The sequence below is a fragment of the Neolamprologus multifasciatus genome, chromosome 8 (assembly GCF_963576455.1).
Source record: "Neolamprologus multifasciatus chromosome 8, fNeoMul1.2, whole genome shotgun sequence".
NCBI lineage: Eukaryota > Metazoa > Chordata > Actinopteri > Cichliformes > Cichlidae > Neolamprologus > Neolamprologus multifasciatus.
The window spans coordinates 26,494,337-26,522,103 of NC_140446.1; the positions used below are offsets into that span (position 1 = coordinate 26,494,337).

Below are 27,767 nucleotides of genomic sequence, written 5' to 3' on the forward strand. Positions count from 1 at the left end.
GGTATTTTCATAAACACTTTCTTTTCTCTTGTAACAGATGTCAAACCATTTTCCCTTTTAAACCTGCTACTCTCAAAACCAAAACTTAGCATTTCAAAATACGAACTCTTTTCTTCCCAAACAATTAGCTTCACAGATCAAGTCTTTTTGGTTTAATCACTTCCCTATCAGACCGGGTTCTAACCACACCTGGTGTATGGGGTGTGCTTGGCTCAGAAACAGTCTCTGTAGGAGTGGACTGGATCTGTTTTGCGTCGGTTTGAGTCTCTGTTTGTGGGATCGGCACGAGATGACTGCGGTTCCTTCTGATTGTCCCTTGGGGTCCACTGATGATGTACGATCGTGGAGTCGGGTGGACTGATGTCACTGTGCCTTGTGTTTTTGCATCCGTGATCCAGGCTGGTTGCCCTGGCACCAATTTATCCAGCTTTCTTGTTCTATGTCTTTTGTTAAAACATTCGGTTTGTCTCAGCCTTTTCTCTCTCTCAGAATGACAAATCTGCTGAAAATCAGGCAGACATGGCTCTAAGGTTTCAGGAAGCATTGGTAAAGTAGTACAAAGCCTGCGCCCCATGAGAAGTTGAGCCAGGCTGTAGCCATTCGCCAGCGTTGTTGTTCTGTATGCCAGCAATGCTTTGTATGGATCGCTGGCTTTTTTGAGGAGATTTTTGATTGTCTGGACGCCCCTCTCCGCCTCACCGTTGCTCTGCAGGTACCTGGGACTACTGGTGACATGCTCACAACAGCAGTCCTTTGCAAAGTCTTTAATTTCTTGACATGCAAATTGTGGGCCATTATCGGTAATCAATGTTTCAGGTATCCCATGGCGTGCAAATATTGACTTTAAATGCACAATCACATTGGCTGAACGAGTTGGGCTGAGTTGAGCAATCTCGACATATCTCGAGAAATAATCTACTACCAACAGATAGTTTTTGTCTTTTAGTGTGAACAAATCAGCTCCTAAATTCTGCCACGGCCTCTCAGGTAAACGTGTGGGCATAAGAGGTTCCCTCACATTGACTCTATGCACAGCCTGCACTTAAGGACAAGTTCACTGATCTGATTACTTAAGCCTGGCCACCACACTGCTTGTCGGGCGCGTTCTCGACACTTAACTACCCCTTAGTGACCCTCGTGTATTTTGTCCAAAACTGTTTGCAGGTATGACCAACCTTGTGCCTCGCAGTAGTAGTCCATTGTGTACACTCACTACTGCTCTTTCTGGCCAGCCCTCTGCACAGAACTTCATGACTTGGGAACAGACGCTGTCAGACTGTAGCTGCTCACGGAGATCTGCAAGATATTTGGTGCTAGTAGGAAAGCCCTCCAGCACTGTGTCAACATAAATATCAGTGTCCTCCATAAGATGATTGTCTCTGGGCATCACACTGTGTGTCACTGAATCTTTCACAGGCCCAGGTGAGCGCTAGCGCTTCTTTTACCAGCCGAGCATATCGCTGCTCTGTGGGTGTCAATGATCGTGAGGCATACGTGACTGGTGACCACACATCATTGTCTTTCTGTATGAACCTTCCAGATCCCTCAGGTCATCTGGATCCGGTCTTTTATCAGTTCCCAGAGTCAGAACCAGACACGGAGAAGCCGCATTCAGCTTTTATGCTCCATATATCTGGAACAAACTCCCAGAAAGCCTCCGATCAGCTGAAACACTCAGTTTATTTAAATCCAGGTTGAAGACTCACCTGTTCTCAGCTGCATTTGAATAAAGCACCAAATCCACACTTAGGCTTAAATTTCAAAACTCACATTTTAATTACTGATTTTATCTGTTTTGATTTTATATACTGTTTTGTTTGTTTGTTTGTTTGTTAATTAGTTAGTTTGTTTGCTTGTTTTAATCAATTTTAAATCATGCTTTTTATTTGTTTTTGTTTCTAATGTCTCTGTAAAGCACTTTGAATCACCTTGTTGTTGAATTGTGCTATACAAATAAACTTGCCTTGCCTTGCCTTCTGTAGCAAAACTGCCCCCAACCCATATGAAGAGGCATCTGCTGAGATCTTTTGGGGTTTGTTTGGGTCGTAAAGCTGTAGTACTGGAGCGGATGACAGTTCTTGTTTTAAACTGTTAAACGCGTTTTGTTGCTCTTGGGAGAAAGAAAGAAAGAGAGGAAGGGAAAGAAAAACAGGAGAAGGGGGACAGTGAGAGAGGACACTTAAAAACATCTCCTGGATCACCTGTGAAAGAAGAAAAAAAGAAGAGAAAACAAGCAAAAAAGACAGCAACATAATAAACAACACCATCGCAATAATCTAGCTAAGTGCAAATAACAGTAAATACCAAATACTGAATGTTATTGTGCACCACGCAAGACCAACAGCGCACAATGTGCTTTGAGGTAGCAGCAAGAAAGGTGTACTTTGTGTCTGTGAACACCCGTGTGTACACCTGTGTGCACAACTGTGTGCACACCTGTGTGGATGAGAGCGCTTGTATTCAAAAGGTTTCTCCATGTAACAGTCTGCTAGGGGGTGGTTTGGAGCCATAGCCCCGTCCCCCAGGGTATGAAGCAGGCATGGAAGGAGATCCAGGCCCCAGACATCCAGAGGCCCTCAGAGTGCAAGAGTCCAAGAAGGACCATCAGTGGGGCAACTGTGCCACCCTCCTGGGAAGAGCTGAGGAGAGCCCCAGATGAGGGGTCAGCCAGTAGTCGCGGCTCAGAAGCCAGAGGGGGCTGTAGTGATGTGTCCGCGGGCTCTGCCGTCAGCCAGCTGTGCCAGAGTGGACCGAGCCCCGGGCCAGAGGCCTGAGGGCTCCCCACCCCCCAGAAGGGGTCCGTCAAGCAACCCCAGGTCCAGGTACCCTCGCCCCCAGAAGGGGAAAACGCACCTAGACCCAAGCACTTTCTTCTAAGCTTTTTTAGTGCTTCCTAATTAACATTCATACACATTCATACTCTGAGGGATGCATCAGAGAGCAACTTAGGGTTAGTATCTTGGCATGCAGACTGGAGGAGCCAGGAATCAAACCACTAAGAAGAATGTGTGGTTACCAGAGTTTCTCAAGGTCCCTGAAAACTGGGTGAGTTTTTTCACCCTGCTTGTATAGGCACATAAAAGAAATACATTGAGAATGCCTGGTGTGAGGCATTAAAACTGATCAGGAGACTTTATATTTGAAGTGAGATGTGGTGGTGGAGCTTCTGAGTCTGGTGGTAGGAGAGGGGACTTCTGATGATGAGAATTTCTCAGTTTTCATAGAACTGGTCTTACCCTGGTAATCAGACATCGTCCGCTGGCACAGACTGTAAATCTTTCCCTAAATATCATTATGACAGCTTTGACCACTCTCCCTGATGTCCACAAGAGAGAAGACAGCACTCAAGACAGGACAGAGTGATACCACACACGCACACAGGTGAGCTTGCCTCTTGCTGGAAATGATCACTTTAGTGATTGATGATTAACGTTTGGCTTGCTAAAGTAAGGACTTGGATTTCTGGACTCTAGCCATGGGGCTCTGCTCATTTTTCTCCTTAAGAATGCAATGTTGAAGCATGTTTCAATTCCTAAAATGCGTCTGTAGGACAGGAGCGAGAAGCCATTCTAGAGGAGGCGTGGCACAGGGCTGACCTATACAAACTGGGAGAAGGACATATTTTGTTTTCATTAAGATAAAAACAATTTATGAATGCAAAAGGCAGTTTTGCTTTTACCTCTCCTGTTAACCAATCAAGAGTGTTTAACTTTCACACACTTTCATTTTAAAGGGTGAAAAGAAACGGAGATTGCACAGTCCCTTATAGAGCTCCTGTACTACACATGACCAAATCAGACTGATGACTGTCAGTAATTTCGGAGATATCTTTCTCTCAGTAGCAGCAGGCTGGACTGTGTTAAATGCACTTGACAAATAAAAGACTCACCGTGAAGCCATTACTATCTAAGATGGAAATAAGCTTTCTGTGGAATAGAGATGATTGCATCGTCCACTTCCACATTTGGTTCATTTTTAGTTTATTATTGTTATTATTGTTAACAAAGGGGGGAAGAAGGGGAAAAGGGCAAAATCATTAAAGGTAACAGGGGGGTGTGAAGGCCATGGTGTGTGGTGGAGCAGGCAGTAGAGGGCTGTGAATTAAAACTGTTGAAGAAATTGCCTGCGCAGTGATCCCCAAGTAATCTAATTGACCCTTTGCACGAGAAAATGCTAACTTCCTGGTTTGAGACCGGATGTGGGGTTGTACATTTCCGGTAGCTTTACTTTGCGGTCAATCGCTACTGCGAAGATATACTCCACAATCATGTCCAAAACGGAAAGATCGCGTTAAGTTACAAAGAGCACAAGGTGGGAACACTCACCACTGTTGTGTCATAAAAAATCTAATGATCAATTTTGACGTTTAAAGAGTTTAGATCGATCAGTTGTTTACATCACTCAACACAAGAACTGCATTACTGCAGCAGACGACACATCGTCCACATTCAGAAGCACATCTCTGTATAGTGACTTATCTTATGATTTAAACAGGCAAATGTTCAGCATTCAAACTACAGGTGAAGAATAGTCAAACCAGATGTTTTCCCCGTTATGTCGATATCAGCTAGTCAAGTACACACCTACACAGCATGTTAACAAACCGTGAAAAAAGCCACACAAAAATGAATGATTGCTGGTAAGGGTTTCTATACATTAGTATGTATGAAGGGTATGTTGTGACTTACCTTAAAAATTACAGCGGTCCCTCACTATAACACGGTTCACCTTTCACCTCACTCTTTCACAGATTTTTTAGTGCAAGTTTGCATGCTTATTTTTTACATCACATTGTGTCCTGCGTCCTGATCGCTGCAGACGATCTCCTCCGTGACGTCTCTCCTGTACAGAATCGCTGCATCGATCGCTAGCAGTGTGACTCTGAAGTGCAGTGCTGTATGTCCACGATGTCCACGAAACATTTTGCACCGTCAAAAAATAAACTTGGCTACTTGATTTCACCTATCGCTGGTTATTTTTAGAACATAACACCCGCAATAAACGAAGGACAGCTGAGAAATATAACATTTGAATCCCTTTTCTATTTTGCTCTGAGGCGCGGGGAAAAAATATCGACAAGTCGATGAACATCATTTACAGATATATTGGGTAAATGCCCGAGACATCTATAAAGTGTAAATCGCCGCTTGATTCATTCATTTGCTTAACTTGTTTTGGACCGTAAACCAGGCGCGAATAGGACACCGGAAACAAAGCTCCCCACAGGAGTTTCCGCACCGGAGGTAGCATATGCTAACGTGCACATAGTCTATTGTAACAACAAGCATTACATTTCACTTTATTGGTCCATATTTATAGATTTGTAGTACATCTTAATGATATTGTAGTTTCACCACAGCAACAACATCCACCATTGTTACGCAGCGTAGCGTAGGTGCATTACAGTTACATTTAGTTCAGACACAGTTCCCAATTATCCATCATCCATTTCCAATCAAGGTCAAGGAAAAGTGCTTATAAGACATAGATCATATATTGGACTATCCAACTGTCTAAGTATCTTTGCAGTTCGTTGTAATATTTCATGTGAAATTCTATTTGAAATTCTGTCATGATCCTGGATCACGTTTTAAATTTTTATTATATGTTTATGTTTAAGTTCATTAGATTATCTAAGTTCATTTCTATTATGCTTAGGTTGTTGTTATAGTTCATTATTTCTTAGATTCCCCTTGTGTCTTCACCTCCTGTGTTTAAGTCTCCCTCACCCTTCATGTGTTTGATGTCTACGGCTGTATCCCAATTCAGGGTCTGCAGCCTTAAAGGCCGCATTTTAAGGCCGATTATGTCACCGCGACGCGACAAAGGCTGTCCCAATTCGAAGGCTGCTCTAAATGCGGCCCTAAAATGCGTCCTTCATTTCCCTGAATTTTAAGGACGTGGCGGTGTAGACTTCTTGGCCCAACATATCCCAGAATGCATAGCGTGGCTGTGGGTGTGGATAATTTTGCCGAAAAAGAGACGGTGGATGAGGGGCACCCGAAGAGTAAACTTAAGTAAGTACTGAATATTATGTCACTTATTTATGTGCAAATGTTTAATAACGAAGAACATTAAAACATTACTGTTGGTCACATGTCGGCAAAGTTATGTGACATTAGTGACGTTTGTACTAACTTGGTTTTACAGCCTTTAAAATATACGCCGTTCAATAGCTGAGCATCTTACAGAGAAACAAACAAACAAATGAACAAAAGATGTTCTCCCTCATTTCTGTCAAACAAAGCTGTATGAAACGTTTCCAGCTGTTTGTATCATGGTTGCGAGGCAACCTGGGCAGCGCGACGGAGGCTAGACCGTCCCATTTCACAAGCCTCGCACTTCCGGCCTCAGCGGTCTTTGAGTACGCGGCCCTTGAGGATCGTTAAGGCTGCGTACTTTAAGGCTGCAGACCCTGAATTGGGATACAGCCTATGGTCGTGTCCAAATTCATGGGCTGCATCCTCCTGAGGACCCGGCCTTCGCGGTCTACGTGGGCCGGGTCCTCAGGAGGTCGGGTAGGCCAGAAGTAAACGGCTATGGAATTGGACGGTCTAGCCTTCTCGATCTACTCCCGCCCTTAATTCAGAGTATTTCCAGTTGTCAGCGCCACGGCACGAAAATCGAAAATGGACCCGAAATCTTTCTCCGTTTTTTGTGTTCATTTTTAATTATCAACGAGCTAACCCACATTCTCGCCTGAAAATATGTTTAAAGTTTATTTTGTGGCCCAGAAAGATTAATAAGAGTAATTTTAGAACTTAACAGCGGCCGCCATTGCTGGAAACTGGAGCTTGGCTGGGCCACGCTATGAATTCTGGGATATGGTGGGCCAAGAAGGACACACCCGACCCATCCTTCAAATTCGGGGAAAAGGAGGACGCATTTGTCGGCTGCATTCGGAGGAGTCTACGAATTTGGACAGCCTTCGGCGCGTCGCTGTGACGTAATCGGTCTACAAATGCGGCCTCAGGAGGATGCAGCCCATGAATTTGGACACGACCTATGTCTTCTGTGTCAGGCTCATGTTGCCATGTCTGCATCCCATTATGCTTCCTGTTTCCCCATGTGTTTCCACTTCCCCTGATCACCTCCAGAGTGCATTTAGTCTGTGTGTTTCCGTTCATTCCTCGTCTGTTGTCCTGCGTTGTTTCCACATCACGCCAGGACTTCATGTCAGGTTTCTATGTTCTTGTTCACGTTCCATAGTTTTTTATGTTTAGCCTTAGTTCACCCAGTTTAGGTTTAGTTTTCGCCCTCGCCCTTTGTTTGTATTATTTTTGCTCATTTTTTGTTAGGTCAAGTTTTGTCTCTTCACGTGTCTGCACTTGGGTCCACCTCCTCACTCCACACAGTCTCAGCCAGACTGTGACAAATGTATTAGGGCTTGGCATTTAACACAACAGTGCCTTCCAGACTGGTCGCTTAACTGTGAGATTATACTCCTCATGCAGACGGGTCCTGAACTTGGTATCCAAAAGCCCACACGTAGTATGAGTAGTATTTTTCCTTGCCCTCAAAACCAGAATACTGTCTTCCTGCTGAACACCTGCTCTACTCACTGTGACTGTGATCCTTCAGATTGTGGATAGTGGATAGGATGGGCAGCTTGAAATATCTCTGACCTGTCATCGTGTGATATCAATATTTCACAAAAAAAAAAGGGTATCTATCACTTCCTTTCACACTTTTATTATATTTTCTTCTACTGTATCATGCTGCTGAGTGACTGCTGCTCATCAAACACATTTCATTGCAATGTTGACCCTGTGCTAACTTGCATATAACAAATAAAACTGAAACATAACTTCATTATATAAATGGTAAGCTGCCTGAAGACATGCCAATCTGTATTATCAGTATTGAGTTTTATCTTGATAGTCCTTGATTATATTATATAGAAATATATAAAACAGTGGCAACAATATGTCAAACTTTACTTCATGTAAAAGAAACGTGGGTGAAATGTGGGTGTATGAATAATCAGGCCAATGTCTGCACATACAGTGCAAGACGTTACTGCTGTTAAGAAACAACTGACCTAGTATTAAACGTTAATCAGCTTCTCAATATGCTGGAGATGCATTACTGACTTCTTAAAGGATCTGTATCCGTCAACACTCTCTAACTAGATTTTTTGAAAAATGTTAACATCATCAGCTCCGCAGCAGCCAGGATATGGAGTCACCCATACATATGCATGTAGTATTATTATTCATGGTTTAAATCCACTGAACTCTCACTTCTTCAAATACAATATTTGATGCACTATGTTCAGAATATTTTAGTTTACAGAACAAATAAATGCATGCTTGATATTGTGGGTTACATAATACTATCCGCAAATTAAATCCTGTGACAAAAACCTCAACCATTACGATATATATTCATTTCACCTTAAATTTCCAAGCACATGACACAGTTTTAAATTATTCCTTTGCATTGTGTATTGAAAGGCTTTGATTGACAAAGATTTCTAAACCCGAGCTGGTGATCAACCAACCATTTATTCCTAATGAAGGTAGTTACTGTGTCACAGGTTCTGTGTCTCTTTTTACACAGTTAAAGATGCAGCTCAATAAAGCAAAGAAGGATTTCTCCTGGGTGTAACAAGAAGACCCTCAGGTGAGTTTGCAGTCTCAACTAGAAGCACTTCCTCTAAATAACTGTAGAGTGTCACTGGATGACAAACATATTTCACTGAATTTGGGAATCCATCCATCCATTCGCTTCCGCTTATCCTTTTCAGGGTCACGGGGGGCGCTGGAGCCTATCCCAGCTGTCATAGGGCGAGAGGCGGGGTACACTCTGGACAGGTCGCCAGTCTATCGGCCAACACACAGAGACAGACAACCATTCGCACTCACTTTCACTCGCACATTCACACCTAGTGACAATTTGGATTATCCAATTAACCTATCCCCACAAGCTGCATGTCTTTGGACGGTGGGAGGAAGCCGGAGTACCTGGAGGGAACCCACGCAAACACGGGGAGAACATGCAAACTCCACACAGAAAGACCCCGGCCTGATGGTGGAATTGAACTCAGGACCTTCTTGCTGTGCGGCAACAGTGCTAACCACCGTGCCACCGTTCAGTGTGAAAGAATCACTCTGTTTTTCATTGTTCATGTTGTTTTGTGAAAACATTTTGAGATTTTGGGATTTTTGCTTCCATGTGTATTGCACTAAGAGTGAAATGAAAATGTTTAAAATACACACCCAGTGTATCAAAGGAAAATTTGTGTATTTTTAATGAGATAGGACCTCATTTAAAGGTTAAACTTTATGGCAGTGTCATGGTCTTGCACTAGTTTGTTTCCTGTTTTAGGGTTTTTCCACTCTCTCGTGGCTCCAGTTCCTGTACCCAAAACTGACCCCATGAGTTCCCATGGCAGAAATAGCTTTACTGCCTGTGACAAAGTGGAGGAGCAGTTGCAATGCTCTCCATTTGTCCCATATGTGTTTACCTTTTTTTGCACATTGTACATATTATTCTGTTTCTATGTATTTTCTATAATTTGCTATTTGTCAAGTAACATTGCTTCACTCACTATCCCGGGTTTGTTTGTGTAAGCGTTCTGTTGCCGGCAAATCAAACATTCTGCAAATTAAGACAAATACTCAGTTACATGTTTCTTTATATTTTATTATGTTACAGATTAAGTCATTTGTTCATACTTACTTTGTTTGTCTTTTCAGTCTTCATAAGGGTCAGGTGTGGGGAAACGCCCACCTGGCATTTCCTCATTTTAAAGTCCTGATGATGTCACACACTGTGTCTGCTTCCAAAAAGACAAAAAACAAACTAAAAACCAGCAACAAACAACTTAAACATTTACAAAGAAAGAACAATACAGTATCCACATCTGAACCAAAGAGTAAAACAGTGAAATGTGGATTATTAAATATTAGGTCTCTCTCCTCCAAGTCTCTGTTAGTACATGACTTAATAATTGATCAACAAATTGATTTACTCTGCCTTACAGAAACCTGGTTGCAGCAGGATGATTATGTTAGTTTAAATGAATCAACACCCCCGAGTCATTCTAACTACCAGAAATCTCGAAGCACAGGTCGAGGGGGCGGTGTGGCAGCAATTTTTCACACCAGTCTATTAATTAATGAAAGACCAAGACAGACTTTTAATTCATTTGAAAGCCTGATGCTTAACATTGTCCACCCCAGCTGTGAAACTCAGAAACCAGTCTTACTTGTTATCATCTATCGTCCACCTGGGCCTTACACAGAGTTTCTGTCTGATTTCTCAGACTTTATATCTAATTTAGTTCTGAGCTCAGATAAAATAATTATTGTGGGTGATTTTAACATCCATGTTGATGCTAAAAATGACAGCCTCAACATGGCATTTAATCTGTTGTTAGACTCAATTGGTTTCTCTCAAAATGTAAAAGAACCCACCCACCACTTTAATCACACTCTAGATCTTGTTTTAACATATGGCATAGAAACTGAACATTTAACAGTGTTTCCTGAAAACCCTCTCCTGTCTGATCATTTCTTGATAACATTTACATTTACAATAATTGATTACGCAGCAGTGGAGAGTGGACTTTATCAAAGTAGATGTCTTTCTGAAAGCGCTGTAACTAAGTTTAAGAATATAATCCAGCCACTGTTATCATCGTCAATGCCCTGTACCAACACAGAGCAGAGCAGCTATCTGAACGCTACCCCAACAGAGGTCGATTATCTTGTTAATAATTTCACCTCCTCACTACGTACGACTCTGGATACTGTAGCTCCAGTGAAAACTAAGGTCTCTAATCAGAAGTACCTGACCCCGTGGTATAATTCTCAAACACGTACCCTAAAGCAGATGACTCGTAATCTGGAGAGGAAATGGCGTGTCACAAATTTAGAGGATCATCATTTAGCCTGGAGAAATAGTTTGTTGCTTTATAAGAAAGCCCTCCGCAAAGCCAGAACAGCTTACTACTCATCACTGATTGAAGAAAATAAGAACAACCCCAGGTTTCTCTTCAGCACTGTAGCCAGGCTGACAAAAAGTCAGAGCTCTTTTGAGCCAACCATCCCTTTAACGTTAACTAGTGATGACTTCATGAACTTCTTCACAAATAAAATTTTTATCATTAGAGAAAAAATTACCAATAATCATCCCACAGATGTAATATTATCTACAGCTACTCTTAGTTCCATTGATGTTAAGTTAGACTCTTTTTCTCCAATCGATCTTTCTGAGTTAACTTCAATAATTACTTCCTCCAAACCATCAACGTGTCTTTTAGACCCCATTCCTACAAAACTGCTCAAAGAAGTCCTGCCATTGATTAATTCTTCGATCTTATATATGATCAACCTATCTCTAATAATCGGCTATGTACCACAGGCCTTCAAGGTGGCTGCAGTTAAACCTTTACTCAAAAAGCCATCTCTAGACCCAGCAGTCTTAGCTAATTATAGGCCAATCTCCAACCTTCCTTTCATATCAAAAATCCTTGAAAGAGTAGTTGTCAAACAGCTAACAGATCATCTGCAGAGGAATGGTTTATTTGAAGAGTTTCAGTCCGGTTTCAGAGTTCATCACAGCACAGAAACAGCTTTAGTGAAGGTTACAAATGATCTTCTTATGGCCTCTGACAGTGGACTCATCTCTGTGCTTGTCCTTCTTGACCTTAGTGCAGCATTCGATACTGTTGACCATAATATCCTATTAGAGCGATTAGAACATGCTGTAGGTATTACAGGTATTGCACTGCAGTGGTTTGTATCATATCTATCTAATAGACTCCAATGTGTGCATGTAAATGGAGAGTCCTCTTCACACACTGAGGTTAATTATGGAGTTCCACAGGGTTCAGTGCTAGGACCAATTCTGTTTACATTATACATGCTTCCCCTAGGCAGCATCATTAGAAGACATAGCATACATTTTCACTGCTATGCAGATGACACCCAGCTCTATCTGTCCATGAAGCCAGATAACACACACCAATTAGTTAAACTGCAGGAATGTCTTAAAGACATAAAGACTTGGATGGCCACTAACTTTCTGCTTCTTAACTCAGATAAAACTGAGGTCATTGTACTCGGCGCTGAAAAGCTTAGAAATATGGTATCTAACCAGATTCTTACTCTGGATGGCATTACCTTGGCCTCCAGTAACACTGTGAGGAACCTTGGAGTCATTTTTGACCAGGATATGTCCTTCAACGCACATATTAAACAAATATGTAAGACTGCGTTCTTCCATTTGCGCAACATCGCTAAAATTAGAAATATCCTGTCTCAGAGTGACGCTGAAAAACTAGTTCATGCATTTATTACTTCCAGGCTGGACTACTGCAATTCATTATTATCAGGATGTCCAAAAAACTCACTGAAAAGCCTTCAGCTAATCCAAAATGCTGCAGCAAGAGTACTGACAGGGACTAGAAAGAGAGAGCATATTTCTCCTGTTTTGGCTTCCCTTCATTGGCTTCCTGTTAAATCCAGAATTGAATTCAAAATCCCGCTCCTCACATACAAGGTCTTAAATAATCAGGCCCCATCTTATCTTAATGACCTTGTAGTACCATATTACCCTATTAGAGCACTTCGCTCTCGCTCTGCAGGCCTACTTGTTGTTCCTAGAGTATTTAAAAGTAGAATGGGAGGGAGAGCCTTCAGTTTTCAGGCCCCTCTTCTGTGGAACCAGCTTCCAGTTTGGATTCGGGAGACAGACACTATCTCTACTTTTAAGATTAGGCTTAAAACTTTCCTTTTTGCTAAAGCATATAGTTAGGGCTGGACCAGGTGACCCTGAATCCTCCCTTAGTTATGCTGCAATAGATGTAGGCTGCCGGGGGATTCCCATGATGCATTGAGTTTTTCCTTTCCAGTCACCTTTCTCACTCACTATGTGTTAACAGACCTCTCTGTATTGAATCGTATCTGTTATTAATCTCTGTCTCTCTTCCACAGCATGTCTTTTATCCTGTCTTCCTTCTCTCACCCCAACCGGTCGCAGCAGATGGCCCCGCCCCTCCCTGAGCCTGGTTCTGCCGGAGGTTTCTTCCTGTTAAAAGGGAGTTTTTCCTTCCCACTGTCGCCAAAGTGCTTGCTCATAGGGGGTCATATGATTGTTGGGCTTTTCTCTGTATCTATGAAGCGCCTTGAGGCGACATTTGTTGTGATTTGGCGCTATATAAATAAAATTGAATTGAATTGAATTGAACATGACATCAGCAGGTCAAACCAAGTGGAGGGGTTTCTTTGTCCATAGAGATGCTTCCTTTTGTTTGTGTTAAGGTTTAAAGGGATTTGTTGAATGTTTTTCCTTTCGTTAATACTCCATTTAGTTGTGTAAATGTGCATGTTAGAAGTGTGTAGAGGTTTTGTGTTTTTGGATAAACTGTGTAGAGTTTTAGATCCCTCAGTTGAGTGAGTGGTACTGGCTGGGCAATTGGAGGGAAATTGATGGCCCTATTTAAAGCCAGTCTCTACCAGATCCATGAGAGAGGAGAGGTGAACTGTGTCACCAGATCCATGTTATGTTGAGTTTTGTGAATTGAATTGAATTGAATTGAATTGAATTGAATTGGGGGAGGAAGTTTTGTTAAGTTATATTAAATTAAGTTCACTGTAAATAAATTGCTCACCTCTGGAAATCTGAAATGTCTGCGTAGTCTGCTTCTCTACCACCTTCCTTGACGTTCGTGTCTGACTACTTCACACTGCCTTACTGCATTTTGGCATACGACAGGCAATAACTATGACTTAAAATGTTTACCAGTAAATACTAGTTTCTAATAAAAATGCAAGACATTTGTATTGGATATCTTTTAACACACATAAATAACTTCATTTTCATAGTGATGTCTACTGGATTAAAATACCCTCATCACCTGTTTCCCCACTTAATGCATTCTTTTGTTGATTTGAGTGAAATGCAACAAACTGTAATGGTGTGTTCACACTAAATGCAAAGTTTTCACACAGTGTGATTCCATGTTTATGTCATAACTGGGTGAAAACATAATTGAATCCATGTTCATGTGAGTTTAAATATTTCATCTTTGGAAAAGAATCCATCAAACGTACTGTTGTGAAAACCAGTGAGCTGGAATATTCCACAGACTGTGGATTCATTTCTGTCAGACATGGAAAACGCCCTTCGTAGATCCCATCGATACCATTTTATTGGGGCTGGTCCAACTACGTTTTAGAACAGAACAAATAAGGACTCAAGGACTTGTAGAGCTTGATAACAAATTCTGTCAGCGGTGAATATTTAGAGTTTAATGATAGTTAATAGTATAGTGAGATCTCTAGATTCTGTACCACTATGGCTAACACTCATACTTTCAAACGCAGCTCTTATATACAGCATTCTTCTTTGTTTGTTTGTTTATTGTGCTTTGTTTTTTTTGTTGTGTTTTTTTTTTTGGGGGGGGGGGCATAAAGTTGACTTCTTACTTCTACAATGGCAGTTTTCTAGTGTTCTTGTGTGCAGCTGAAACAAGCCCTCTCTGGTCTCTGATAACTCTGTGAGTCTGAACCATCCCCCACCCTCCCCCACTCCCACCCCCACCTTCAAAGGACCACAACAACTTAGACTTCTGTGGTAGTGGGGGAGGCTGAGCATGAAGGCAATGCATCAAAACGCCTTTGCTGTGCCACTGATAACACGGCGCTGCCTTAGGAATAATAGACTTGATTGAATTAGCCATCCATTTTTTTTTCACGCTCATACATCTCACAGTGGCTTGATCCCACTGCCAGCCAAACTCTTGTGATTGAAGAGTCAGCGGAGGGGGCGGCGGACTAAAGAGAGAGGAGAAAGTCAAGAGGTGATAGGACAAGTCTGCGAGATGAAGATGGAATGCGAAAAAGGGGGACGGTTACAATTTCAAGGCGGTGTGTCTGGAAGCGTTTGAGTTGGGGTGAAGTAGGTCACACTGGACCTAAGCTTCTCTTTTGTCTTTCGTCTTTCAGATCTCGTCCTTCAGCCTGTATAACCGAACAACTGCATAATAATGCATTTCCCGATGGGAGTGTTCAGCTGTCAAAGAGAGGAGAATGAGGTCCTCTAAGCCTTTCACAATTAAGAGACCCCACCAAGAAAAAGTCCTTGACATGAATGATTAGAATATGTGCCAGGTTGATTTAATATATATTTAGAAAATGTGTGATGCAGCATTTTTGAAAGGAATACACCCAGAAACAGAGGAAGAAATATTCTTTATATCCAGTCTGCCAATGGTCCCCTTGCACTACAGAATGGGGGTGCACAGCAAATCCAGCATGTCCAAATTAACACTGTCAGATTTGATTTCAACACTTTTAAAGTGTCTATATGGGTCCACACCAGAGAGTGTTAATTTAACTCTTTTTGGAGAGTTGGTATGTTAACTCTGATTTAGTGTTAAACACCAAATCTCTCTGGAGTTGATAATTTAACACTTGGTGTTAAGAGTTTATATATTAACTCTCAAAGAGTATTTTAGTTTAACTACGTAAGAGTTATCTTCTAATTAATTCTAAAAAGCGGGAATTTTACTGTTCTGAACTTCTAGAAATTTCTTTTGGAAATAAACATTTACTAAAAGACGCAATGGTTTTTGAAAAACATTTATTCTGAACTGTGCACCACAATTTCAAAACATTTTCTGAAAGATGTAACAGTGTACATGTTCTCACTTTCATTAGAATTTTGTTTATCAAAAGGTCTGACATAGGTGAGCTGGTAAATGCAAATAACAGCATTCTCATCACTTATTTCAATAAATACAAAATACAATATGCATGTCCTTCAGTCATCACTTTGTGGAACTTCAACGCACTTCTGCTCTCCCCCATATTCCATCTTCACAAGCATATCCTATGTGGAGATTGAATAAAAATTAGTTGACACTAATTAATGGCACAAATCAATTGCAGCACAGTAAAAAAAAAAGGAATCCTTTTTGAGCCAATACTTGTGTAAAGTATTTTCCCAAAAGACAAGGACACAGACAACAGGTAATACTGAACTAAATGTAAAACCTCAACCTTTTTCATTTTTACCTAAACCGTGTGCACAAAACTCTGGAGGGATCTAAATGCTAACGTAGAACTCAGTCGGGACTCGGGACGTCTGCTACTGCTGTTTGCTCGTTTTTTATGGGAGATCGTTTTCAGGCTTCAAGTAGCACCATTATATCAACATTTCACATTCTAGACATTGTTTTAAATGTATTTGACCAAGAAATTTGACTGAAAATTCACATGCAAGCTTTTTTTCAAGGCTGTGGTATTCAGCTAGCTAAAACAGAATATTATGCTATCACCGAGCAACATGGCTAATGCCTTTCACACAGCTTTGTCTCAACTCCAAAGAGCCACAGAAGTAAAAGCTAATAATAATAATTGAAACAATCTTTGAAAACATGACTTACCAAGCATGGCAAACAACTCAAATATGTAGAGCAAAATGTTCTGAAACGGCTTCACTTCAGCTAGATTGGAGCCGTGCTGGGGGCGGAGTCTGTGAATTTACTCTATTGGTGTCATAGCCCCTGTAGGAGTTCAGAGTTAAGAGGTCAAGAGTTAATGTTTCCATTGTAACACCTCCAGATTTGAAATAGAAACACTCATTTTTAACACTCAATTTTAACTACTATCATTTTACACCTCAGAGTTACATTAAAAGAATGTGACTCTACTTAGAGTAAAATTAACTCTAAGACTACTAACACCAAAACATTTAACACTTTTGAATTTGCTGTGTGGAGGTGTCATTTTGGATAATGTAAGATCTTACAAGCTCCAGTCTTTGAAAACCACAGCTTCTTATTAATATTCCTGTCTTACCATAAGCTCTCACGGAGGCTGACATAGGATTGCTCCAATAACTGAAGTACATGGCAATGGTTGCAATCCCCTGAATTACCTGGAACCTGACTGGCAAGCTAAGGCGCCCATAAGTCCGCCTGGAAGTAAATCAATTGCTTATAATTGGTTTGTTTCCCTCTCTCTCCCGTGTTCCCGTTCCCTCCTGTTTGGCGTTTCATGACACACTCTCAGTTTGTTGCCTTTATTGCTGTTTATGAAGGAATGCAAACTAATACGTATGTTGAGATGCTACTAGGTGAAAAATAGATTTTGGAGTGTGATACTCCGTGGTCCCGCCGTGCCTTGTTCTCGCCACATTGGTGCCGAAACCCAGGAGAAGGCACGGCGGGACCACGGAGTATCACTCAGAGCCATCTTTAGTTACATCTCATCACAACACACCACCAACCCCTGAGTCGCCGTGTTTTAACACAGCAGGCGTGATTGCGGGTGCCGTGCAGGTGCGTCCGCACGGCACCACAATGATGTAATTTCAAAAGCACTTATTCAAACCAATTTGGTGTCAGACATTCTGATGCAGAAATACAAAGGTTTCTGCATCAGAACGCCTGGTGATCCTTAAAGCCACACATTTAGTGACAACAGAAATGTTCTCAATTGCCACAATTAAAGGATTCAAACTATGTGGCAGCTGGATTTCTAAGCTGATATTTTACCAACTGCTTGTAGAATAGTTACCATTTCAGCATCTGTGACGCTCTAGCAGAATTGTGTCTGCATGCATGAGAGAGAGAGAGAGATTTACAAATCTAAAATCTGATTTGTAAAGCTATAAATAAGTCTTTATATAGATTTGTGAATGTGTCCTTTTAATATGTGTAAATAAATCTGCATGCATAGATGGCTAAAAGTCCATATAAAGTCTTTAAACTTTAGAAACTAAACTTTCTAAAGGCCTTATGGAGGCTTGGAGATATGTGCACATAACAGTAATAATGGACAACAGTCGTATCCAGTGGAGCAGAGTAATAGAATAGAATAGAATAGAATAGAATTCAACTTTATTGTCATTGCACATGCACAGGTACAGGGCAACGAAATGCAGTTTGCATCCATCCAGAAGTGCTTTAGTGATATAGATATATTACAATATATATTAGCAATAATATAGATATGTAAGTATATTACAGAAATGGGTCTATTATGGTATGTTATAATGTACACGGTATGAAGTATGTTGTGAATATGCTATAACTATAAGTATGTACAGGCTATGAACAGGATATAAATATGAAATTAAAAAAACTATACAGAAATCTGAGATATCAGTTATACAGAAATGTGAACTATGCAGGTTATAAACAGTTGTAGGATTGTAAGTTGTAAGAACTCAACTGAACAGAAAAGCCAATTTATTTATTGAGTTAAATCATCTTCATATTCAAGTTTGTTTGTTTTTATACTGTTATGTAGAACTTACACAGTGACAGGATTGGTTTTCATTTCCTCTATATTCTATTGTTATTCTCTTGACTGCAATGCTGTAATATTTACTATATGTCAATATAAATAGTACCACTTCTTTTCTCGGGCTCAGCGGCCCGAGAAGAGAGGTGGACTCAAATGCAGATTCAAACACCGGAGGCTCGGAGTGTAGTGAGCAAAGAGCTTTTTTTTTTTCTTCAATGATGAGAGATAACAGATAAACTAGGCTGTGACTATGAACCAAGTCAAAAACACTAAACATCAACTGAATGATTAGGAAACTAGAGAGGCCAAGGCTGTAAACACGAACAGTATTATGTTACTGTGGCTGCTGTGTGCAGGAGCTTGACGGGGGGTTAAACTGTTGCTGACCAAAGGCACTGAAACAGATGAGGAGAGTGGTCAGAGATTTCCAGAGGAATGGTGAGTTAAAGGTCCAGTAATCAAACAAGCTTTACTTGCTTGCAGGAGGGAAAGGCGAGAGGCAGAGATCCAGGTGAGCCCAGCGCGCTACGCTGAAGTGCAGGGAGTCAGGAAGCTGAGAATGGTACGATGAATGAGGGTTTTTTACCAACAGCAGCAGTACAGTAGAGACCGGTGTCCACATAAGCGAGTATGTGGCTCCGTGAACCACCTCAGAGACAGGAGAACAAGGTAAGTACAAACACTATGATAAACAAGAGATTTGTGAGGCCACAAACTAACATGGGTTAACAGATAATCTGGCAAAGGCTAGTTGTGAGCGCTGGTCTTATATACTCCAGGTGATGATTGCCACCAGGTGGGAATCCAGGGAGGTGCAATAAGGGCTCCACCCAGAGGAGGAGAGCAGATGCTGTGGAAAATTACCATGACTCACCCAGACCATGACACTATTAGTTCTTACAACCAGTTTAATAAACTCGATCGTCGTTTTCTCTCAGTGCATGTTGTTTTTGAATATTTTGGGCTAATTTATGTTGTCTTGCTCTGTACATAATTCAGTTGTTTTATGATCGGCTAGAGTATTACATTCAGTGTACAGGTTTATGTAATTTATGTATGACTGATTCAGGTTTTGATTCACATTGGTGCAAATCAGAGCAGTCGAGACATTCGATGATTTTTGGTTCAGGAAATAGCAGCTTTGCATTATTGTTTAGGAGTTGGATACACTGATGCTTTTAAAGAAAATAGCTGACTCTTAAATCTACATGTTTGTGACAAGACTGCAAATAGCACACCGTTCCTTAGCAAAGTATTTTGCAAAATATATGCAAAATATATAGTATAAAAAGGAAATAAAGAAAACATGCAGCTTTCTCTCATGAGAGTGAAAACACTATCTTTTGCTGAAAACAGTCTGCCTTTAAAAAGATGATGCACTAAAAGCCAACCTGACAGAATACATGTTTATAAAATATTTATCAGTTCTGTGTTTTATTATTTGCATGTGGAAAAATGTAACTCTCAGCCAATTCTAATGTGAGGTTCTAATGTAAAGTTCTTCTTTACAAAAACGTGCGGCTATCCTAAATGGGCGTTTTTAAAGTCAGCAAAGAGGCACAGAAAAGAAGATCAGACACCAGCGAGGGAGGATAAGAAGGACAGACGCAACAACATTGTCATCCCCTATGTTGCCGGTGTAAAAACTCAGGAGGGTTTTCTCCAAGCACGACATCCTCACACTCAGACAAAAACTGGTTCACCCGAAAGACAAAACTCCAAAACACAGACTGAACAATGTGGTGTTTGCTGTACAGTGCAGCGAGGAATGCCCAGACCTCTACATTGGAGAGACCAAACAGCCACTTCACAAGCGTAGGCACAACACAGAAGAGCCACCACGACAGGACAAGACTCAGCTGTCCATCTGCATCTTAAGGCGTCTGGGAGGGATCTCAAAACTAGATTATAGATGGCAGACAGTTGGTGTCGTAAACCACCGCCTCTGTTCAAAGATGGTCGCTCACAGTGGCTTCTTTCACTCCTCTTTCAAACCATCTGTCCTCTCTGTCCAAAATGTGAACATTGGCATCCTCGAAAGAGTGTCCTTTATCCTTAACGCCCACTCACATCCTGGGCCATCTGACCTCAGGAATTCGCATGATAAGGTGGGGCCAGGTTTCACAATGAACTCACCCGAAACCCTGGGTGATTGGGACCCACACCCGCTTTCACACCTTGGCTCAGGCGATTAGAGGATCATCAGGGGGTCCTTTTGTCCCTCTGTGGGGGGAAACTCCCACTAGGTTTATATCTGGGCTCTCCACCATTTGACCTTAGAACTGAAGAAGCCTCTCGGATGAAGGTGAAACGTCTTCAAGTAACTTAAAGAAGTCCAGACGCTTTTCTTTGCAAGCTCCTTTGACTACGATGACCTGGATGACTGAGAACCTTCACAGACATAAAGTTCTTCTTGTTCATCTCACAAATAATTTGATATTTTTGTTCAATTTTTAAAGGGAAGGAGGATACTTCTGCCTTTTTTTTATTACTTAAATAGGATAATTTAAACGATGATACGATCTTGTCTCAGGGCCGTGCAAATAGCCTACTCTTTATTAAGAATACAAAAACTTTGATGTCTGCAGTTATCCTTATTATTTGCTGAAGCAGCTGCATCATGTCACACAGTGGTTGGAGGACAAGCTTTTCCAATCTCCCACCCCTGGACTCATCCATTCAGAGAAACATCTGACCTCAGATCAGGGTTTACAGATTTGTTCATCTGCACTGTGCTATTCTTTACACAGATAAATGGCTCGGTCTATTTTCTGCCGTCTAAAGGTTCAACAAAGCCACTGTCACCGCAAAGATGAAACAGACGGGTCCGACGTGATCCTTCACCTTTACACACTTCATTCCTCTGCATCGCATCCTCTGTTTTCTTCCTTCCCTTTGCTTTTCCCTCCTTCTCCTCTGTTCTTTTCTCTACATCTTTAGATTTCTCACTCACACAGCCTTCTGCCTCAATTAAACTCTCAGGCCTTGACATCTAGAAGAGGTAGCAACAATCCTGTGGCAACACGGCGATTCATTTCTGAATGAGGTGACACCCACTTCAGTGGAGCTGACATGAGGTCAGATGCAGTAGAATGAGATTCCCTGCCTGTATCGCTCTGCCTATAACACATGGCAGAGGTGAAATGTGTAGCCACGTCGCTGTCTTCTTAATAACCAGCCTCTCTGTAGTATTGCCAAGAGGTCAGGATCTGACCACTGTTGGTTTGTTGTAAAGTGGTGTTTACAGGAATTTTTACCATTATTTCTGCCAAAAGTCATCTTCACGAATATACCCACGTTGTACCAGTATCTAGATCAATGATATTATGTGTTGGGTGTTAACTTTTTAATTATATTCTGGACTGAATACATGGAACCAGCTAACAATGTTATTATAAAAATATCATCATTATCAAGACTGTTAACCTTCAAAATGCTCTTTTTGGAAATGCTGCATGCATGTATAGTGGTCACTAAATTAAAGCATTGTCATGGTTTAATTTCCTTCACTAAACACCATCTCAAGCGTAACATCAGCAAATGTTAATGGCTATAATATAATAATGGCTATATTACACAGAAACACAGGAAGAATCACAGCTAGAATATGAGCAAAGTATATTGGTGCTCTCTACCAAAATTTTTCATACAAGGTCTTAAATAATCAGGCCCCATCTTATCTTAATGACCTTGTAGTACCATATCACCCTATTAGAGCACTTCGCTCTCGCTCTGCAGGCCTACTTGTTGTTCCTAGAGTATTTAAAAGTAGAATGGGAGGGAGAGCCTTCAGTTTTCAGGCCCCTCTTCTGTGGAACCAGCTTCCTGTTTGGATTCAGGAGACAGACACTATCTCTACTTTTAAGATTAGGCTTAAAACTTTCCTTTTTGCTAAAGCATATAGTTAGGGCTGGACCCGGTGACCCTGAATCCTCCCTTAGTTATGCTGCAATAGACGTAGGCTGCCGGGGGATTCCCATGATGCATTGAGTTTTTCCTTTCCAGTCACCTTTCTCACTCACTATGTAATAATAAACCTCTCTGTATTGAATCATATCTGTTATTAACCTCTGTCTCTCTTCCGCAGCATGTCTTTATCCTTTCTTCCTTCTCTCACCCCAACCGGTCACAGCAGATGGCCCCGCCCCTCCCTGAGCCTGGTTCTGCCGGAGGTTTCTTCCTGTTAAAAGGGAGTTTTTCCTTCCCACTGTCGCCAAAGTGCTTGCTCATAGGGGGTCATATAATTGTTGGGTTTTTCTCTGTATCTATGAAGCGCCTTGAGGCGACTTTTGTTGTGATTTGGCGCTATATAAATAAAATTGAATTGAATTGAATTGAATATTCAAATGTAAGGAAAAATTCATAAAAATTCATTGTTGCAGCAAAAATAAAGCAGTGCTTCTAAAGTCTGGTTCATGGGAGTGCTTGTTTTATTCTTAGGTGCTTCTGTGAGATGAGGTCAGCGTGGTTTTTCACCTTGGCACTCTCGCATGGAGATTTTTGAATCATGAGTGCTGATCTTAACTGAGGCCAGTGAGGTCCTAAGTTCTTTAGATGCTGTTCTGGGTTTTCATCTGAGTCACTGGTGTGCCCTTGGTTCAAATTTGGTAGGTGAGCCACTCCTGGGAAGGTTCACTTTTTCCAGGTTTACTCCATTCATGGCTCTCATTGTGGCTCGCTGGAGTCCCAAAGCCTTTCAATGACTGCTTCTCATCTGTGCTTGACTTTGTTTGGATCATGGCATGAAGTGTTGCCTTTTTGAGATCTTTTAGCCTACTTCTCTTTGATTTAACAGGACTGACAGTAATTAGACCTCGGCGTGGCTATTGAATTTAAATTCAGCTTTCATAAAACCGTGGTAAATGACAGTTAATTACTTTTTTCATAGGTAAAGGTAGGTTTGGATAGGTTTCTTCTCTTAATAAGTGAAATTGCTTATATAAAAATTGATTTGATGTTCATTAAAATAAAAATGAAAACTGAATAAATTGCTTGTTTCTAGTAAAATCTATGAGTATATACAGAAAACGGTGACATTTTGGAACCTATTTTGTAACTGATATTTCAACTGGGACAAACAAACTCTCACAAAATAGGGAGATTTTTCTTTTCCTCCAAATAAATGAAAACTCATGCCATAGAGGGGTAAAAAGTATGATGTTTCTACAAACCCTTATTTTCTAATGCCTCTAACTCAACTATATTTTCATCATTTCAAGCTACAATTTGGTATGGTTTGATTTAGATGTACAATTCCCTCAACCCCATTATTCATCTTTGTAATCACCAGCTTGCATCTAATTTTATGAGAAATATAGGTTAGAAAATACGAGCTTTTTTTTACAGGCTATTTAATATTAACAATCTTCTGCCAAATGTCTCCTCAACTAATGTTCCAGTCATTTCACAAAATCAATCCACAGTGCAACATAAATTTTCATGTAAATGATGAATAGGAGAAGCTGAACTTTTGATCATTTTAACAAAGTAAAACGGTTACTTTGTAAGCAGGGGTGTGACAAGTAATACATTGTATCACTATAGAATTGTAATACACTATAAATACACTGGCACAAAATATTAATAATATCTTATGTCCAGACACTCGAAACAATTCCCTTGCCAGTCTGGAAATAAAATACTGTCTCAGAATTTCCAGGCAGAAAACAATAACCAACAGTTGGCCAATAGCGCGCCAAGAACTCATTAATCAAACAAAAGGAGAATCAATACTTTGTTGGTTTGTTTAGAGACGAGGTCATCCATAAATTCATCATGAATTCATTTGGAAATAGTTTTTATAAACTGCTTAAAGGTTTTAGCTCACTGACAATAACTGAATATTGGGCTAATTGCATGCAGGATTGATTTCAGGAGGGGAATGCAAAAACATATATTTCCTTAGGTTTATGATCTTCCTGTCCAGGTGTCCATACTGTCTTCCTTACTGTCTCCAAAAGTTGATTCTGTTCATCTGGACGTAGCGTTTTGTGGGAGAAACGTTTCGTCACTCATCCAGGTGACTTCTTCAGTCTCAACTGACTGCAGGTTTCAATCTTATAAACAGTACATTTGCATAATGACTGAAACCAGCCCAATGAAGGGACAATGGGCTGGGAGGTCAAATAGAGACTGAAGAAGTCACTTGGATGAGTGACGAAACATTTCTCCCACAAAACGCTACGTCCAGACGAACAGAATCAACTTTTGGAGATTTACTTTCCTGGATGATTGAGAATGCATCAAGTCTTCCTTACTGGTAAATTTTGTTGCACCAGGATCTCAGCCCGACAGTCAGATGACAGAGAAGTGGAGAAAGCGAGACAAAAATCACCATTCATAGTTTCTCAAAGCATTTAAGTGGCTTTCCTGGACTGCACCGTGCCTCAGTACATTTTGAATGTATTTGAAAGCTAGCTAAAAGAAGTCCAAAAGAAGGCTGGAAGAGTAACTGATCCAAAGTATCTAAGAATAATTTTCAGGCTGTAAGATGGCACTGCAATGAAAACAATAACTTCCTACAATCACTGTCTGTAAACACAGTTTGCCATGCCATCCACAAATACAGGTCAAAACTTGATCATCCAAAGAAGTTAAATGGATACGGTCTTATCTATCAGATAGAAAACAATGTGTGTAAATAAAGAATAGAGAGTCACCCTATCTTTACTGTACGTAAGGTGTCCCCCAGAGTTCAATTCTAGGCCCGCTGTTATTTTCACTTTATGTAAATGACTTGCCTAATGTGTGCAAAAATGTGGACACGATTATGTATGCTGATGATACGGTCATTTTTACGCAAGCCGAAACTGCTGATGATGCAGCCCATCAGCTTTCACTGGCATTACATGATTTACGAAAATGGCTGAATGACTCATGCCTGTGCGTTCATTTTAAAAAGACAGTATCAATGTTTTTTAGTAAACCTAAAACAACCGTGGCTGCAGTAAAAGTCTGCTTGGGTGCACAAGAATTAATTAATGTTGAGGAATTTAAGTATTTGGGAGTGCTACTAGACTCTAAATTATCCTTTAAAAACACATTAAATAAGTAGTGAAAACTGTAAATGTTAATATACAGAAGTTTAGACATATCCGCACATCATTAACAGACACAGCAGCAATTACATTCCTGCATTCTGTGATACTGGCTCATATTGAATATTGTATTACAAGTTGGTCCTATATGAGCTCTGCTGCTATTGGGCCAATCGAAGTATGCTACAAAAGAGCATTGAAAATATTAGATAAAAAACCTTTTTCATATCACCATTGTTAAATTTTTAGAAAAATACAAGTTTTTAAATTTTACTAATTTCAAATTATTTAAATCTGCCTGTCTAATATATAAAGTTCTACATGGTCTGGCGCCTCCACCAATGAGTGATTTTATTAAACAAAAGTCCAGCAGTGTTGCCGGGTCTCGACTGACTCGAGCCATTGTTAGAGATGATTGTGAATTGACATTCAGGCGGACCACCTTTTCACAGATGCTCTGTCATATCAGGGAGTGAGCTTCTGGAATAGTCTTCCACTGTCAGTGAGGGAAAGTACAAGTCTACCCATCTTTAAGAGTCACTTAAAAGGGCGGCTGAGGGACACACAAACATGTGATCATGTTTAATAATCATGCTTTATATTGGACGGGAAAAAGAGTTAGTGTATTACAAAAAGGGAAACAACTGTTAGTGCAATGGGTGAACGCAATATCACGACAGTCAGGGCATGTACAATACTGGGGTTTGTGCAATATAATTGATGTGTTTCCGTTATTGTTATCTATACTGTCCTCTGTGTCCACTCTCCTTGTCATTGTTTGTTGTATAATGTGATCACTGTTTTTGTCCTTGTCACACACCTGTAAATAGTATCTCTGTATGTTTTTACTAACTTGTGTTTAACACCAACCTGCCAGAGGGTCTGCAGATGGAAATTAGCCCAAGGCTATAATCTGGCATATTTACATTTGTTAAAATGTTCATTAATATGTATTGCCCCTCTTTCTAAAAATAAATAAATATATAAATAAATAAATAAGTAGCCATACGTGAACATAATGCAAGAATGTTGCTGTCTTCTCTGGGCTAAATTTCTTTTTAAAATGATTCCAGGCAAGGCAGGCCTTCACCTCTGATGGTATGGGGTCAAGAATGGGACTCATTACTCTCCCAAAAGTCAGCAACTGGTTTCCTCAGTTCCTAAACATTTACAGACTGTTGTTAAAAGACTGAGAATGTAGACGCACTGAATGGCCTGTCTCAACTTTTCTGAGATGTTTTGCTGCCAACAAATTAAAAATGAACTATTATTTTTCTCAAATTGGCACATTTTATCAGTTTAAACCTTTGATCTATTTTCTCTGTTCTATAGTAAATAAAATATGGGTTAGTTAGTTTGACCTGGGATGTGCATAATGTGCCTCAGTGCTGTGATCATTAACTGTCATCACTTTCAAGCTGTATCCAATCTGCCACTGTGCATGGGACAAAATGACCTGACACTGATGTTGAAGACAACTGCAGTGCTCTGATTCTGGAAACAGAAAGTGCCGTTCATATTTGTGTCTACTGTCGCACAGATAGCTGCGTGTGCTTTGCTGCTAATGCCTGCACCGCAGTGGAAGCTTGTGAAACATCCATCACCATGGTTCTGCATTCTTACCATGATTGTGTTTTATGTATAAAATCATGCAGACAGTCGGGCTAAACTATTAACTTTTCAGCCATTTTCTTCACTATCTGACTGCTTGTGTTTCTGGCCCCATAGAAATGTCCTTAAGTTCTCAAATCATAGCAGTTATTTGTTAAAAACAGTGTCATCAAATCCAATAAAAATGAGAACAGCACTGTGTTTTGTTTTACAGTACTGTTGAGTTTGAGGCAAACAGTAAATGGACTTGTATAAATTTTTCTAATCTGAGTATTTCACCCAATCTCACACACGTTTTAGACTAGACCTATACCTAAGCACCAACACAAACCACCACCCTTCCCATTGTTAGACAGCCTGCTCCACCCCCTGAGCCACAGCCACCCGCCTTTCATGTCACAAACGTCTCTACCCATTTCCAGGCTCAGGACAACATGGATATGACGATTGGTAATTGCGCCTTCTTGTTGATGAGTTAATTCTCCAGTCTCTGAGTAACGAACAGTCTTCCAAATTTTATGGATGTGACAGCAGCATCAGAGACATGGCTATGACACTGGACCTGTGTCGCACACAGAGGTCTGGTGCAACGGCATCTCCCTAGCCACTACATCAACCTACCTGTCATACATACACAAACACACACACACACACACACACTCAGATCAGAATCACATTAACTCTGGCCACTGGGTTCCACTGAAAACATTACATTTGCTTTGATCTATACATGGAAAGTGATCTGCTACTACTCTAGTGCCTTCTAATGACAAACAAGGCTGCCCACAGATATCAAAAGAAGGACTTACAACGCATTTTACTCTGATGTCACATCTATCAGGTAAGAGCAGGG

General features: G+C 40.7%; 1 long non-coding RNA gene across 1 annotated transcript; it reads right to left on the reverse strand.

The window, feature by feature from the left end:
• Positions 1 to 9,404: 9,404 nt before the first annotated feature.
• LOC146513225 (uncharacterized) lies at positions 9,405 to 13,871 on the reverse strand. Its single transcript, XR_014875753.1, has 2 exons — positions 13,204 to 13,871; positions 9,405 to 9,775 (listed from the first exon to the last, which is right to left on the reverse strand). It is a non-coding gene; the product is annotated as an uncharacterized LOC146513225 (long non-coding RNA).
• Between the last annotated feature and the right edge of the window lie 13,896 nt (positions 13,872 to 27,767).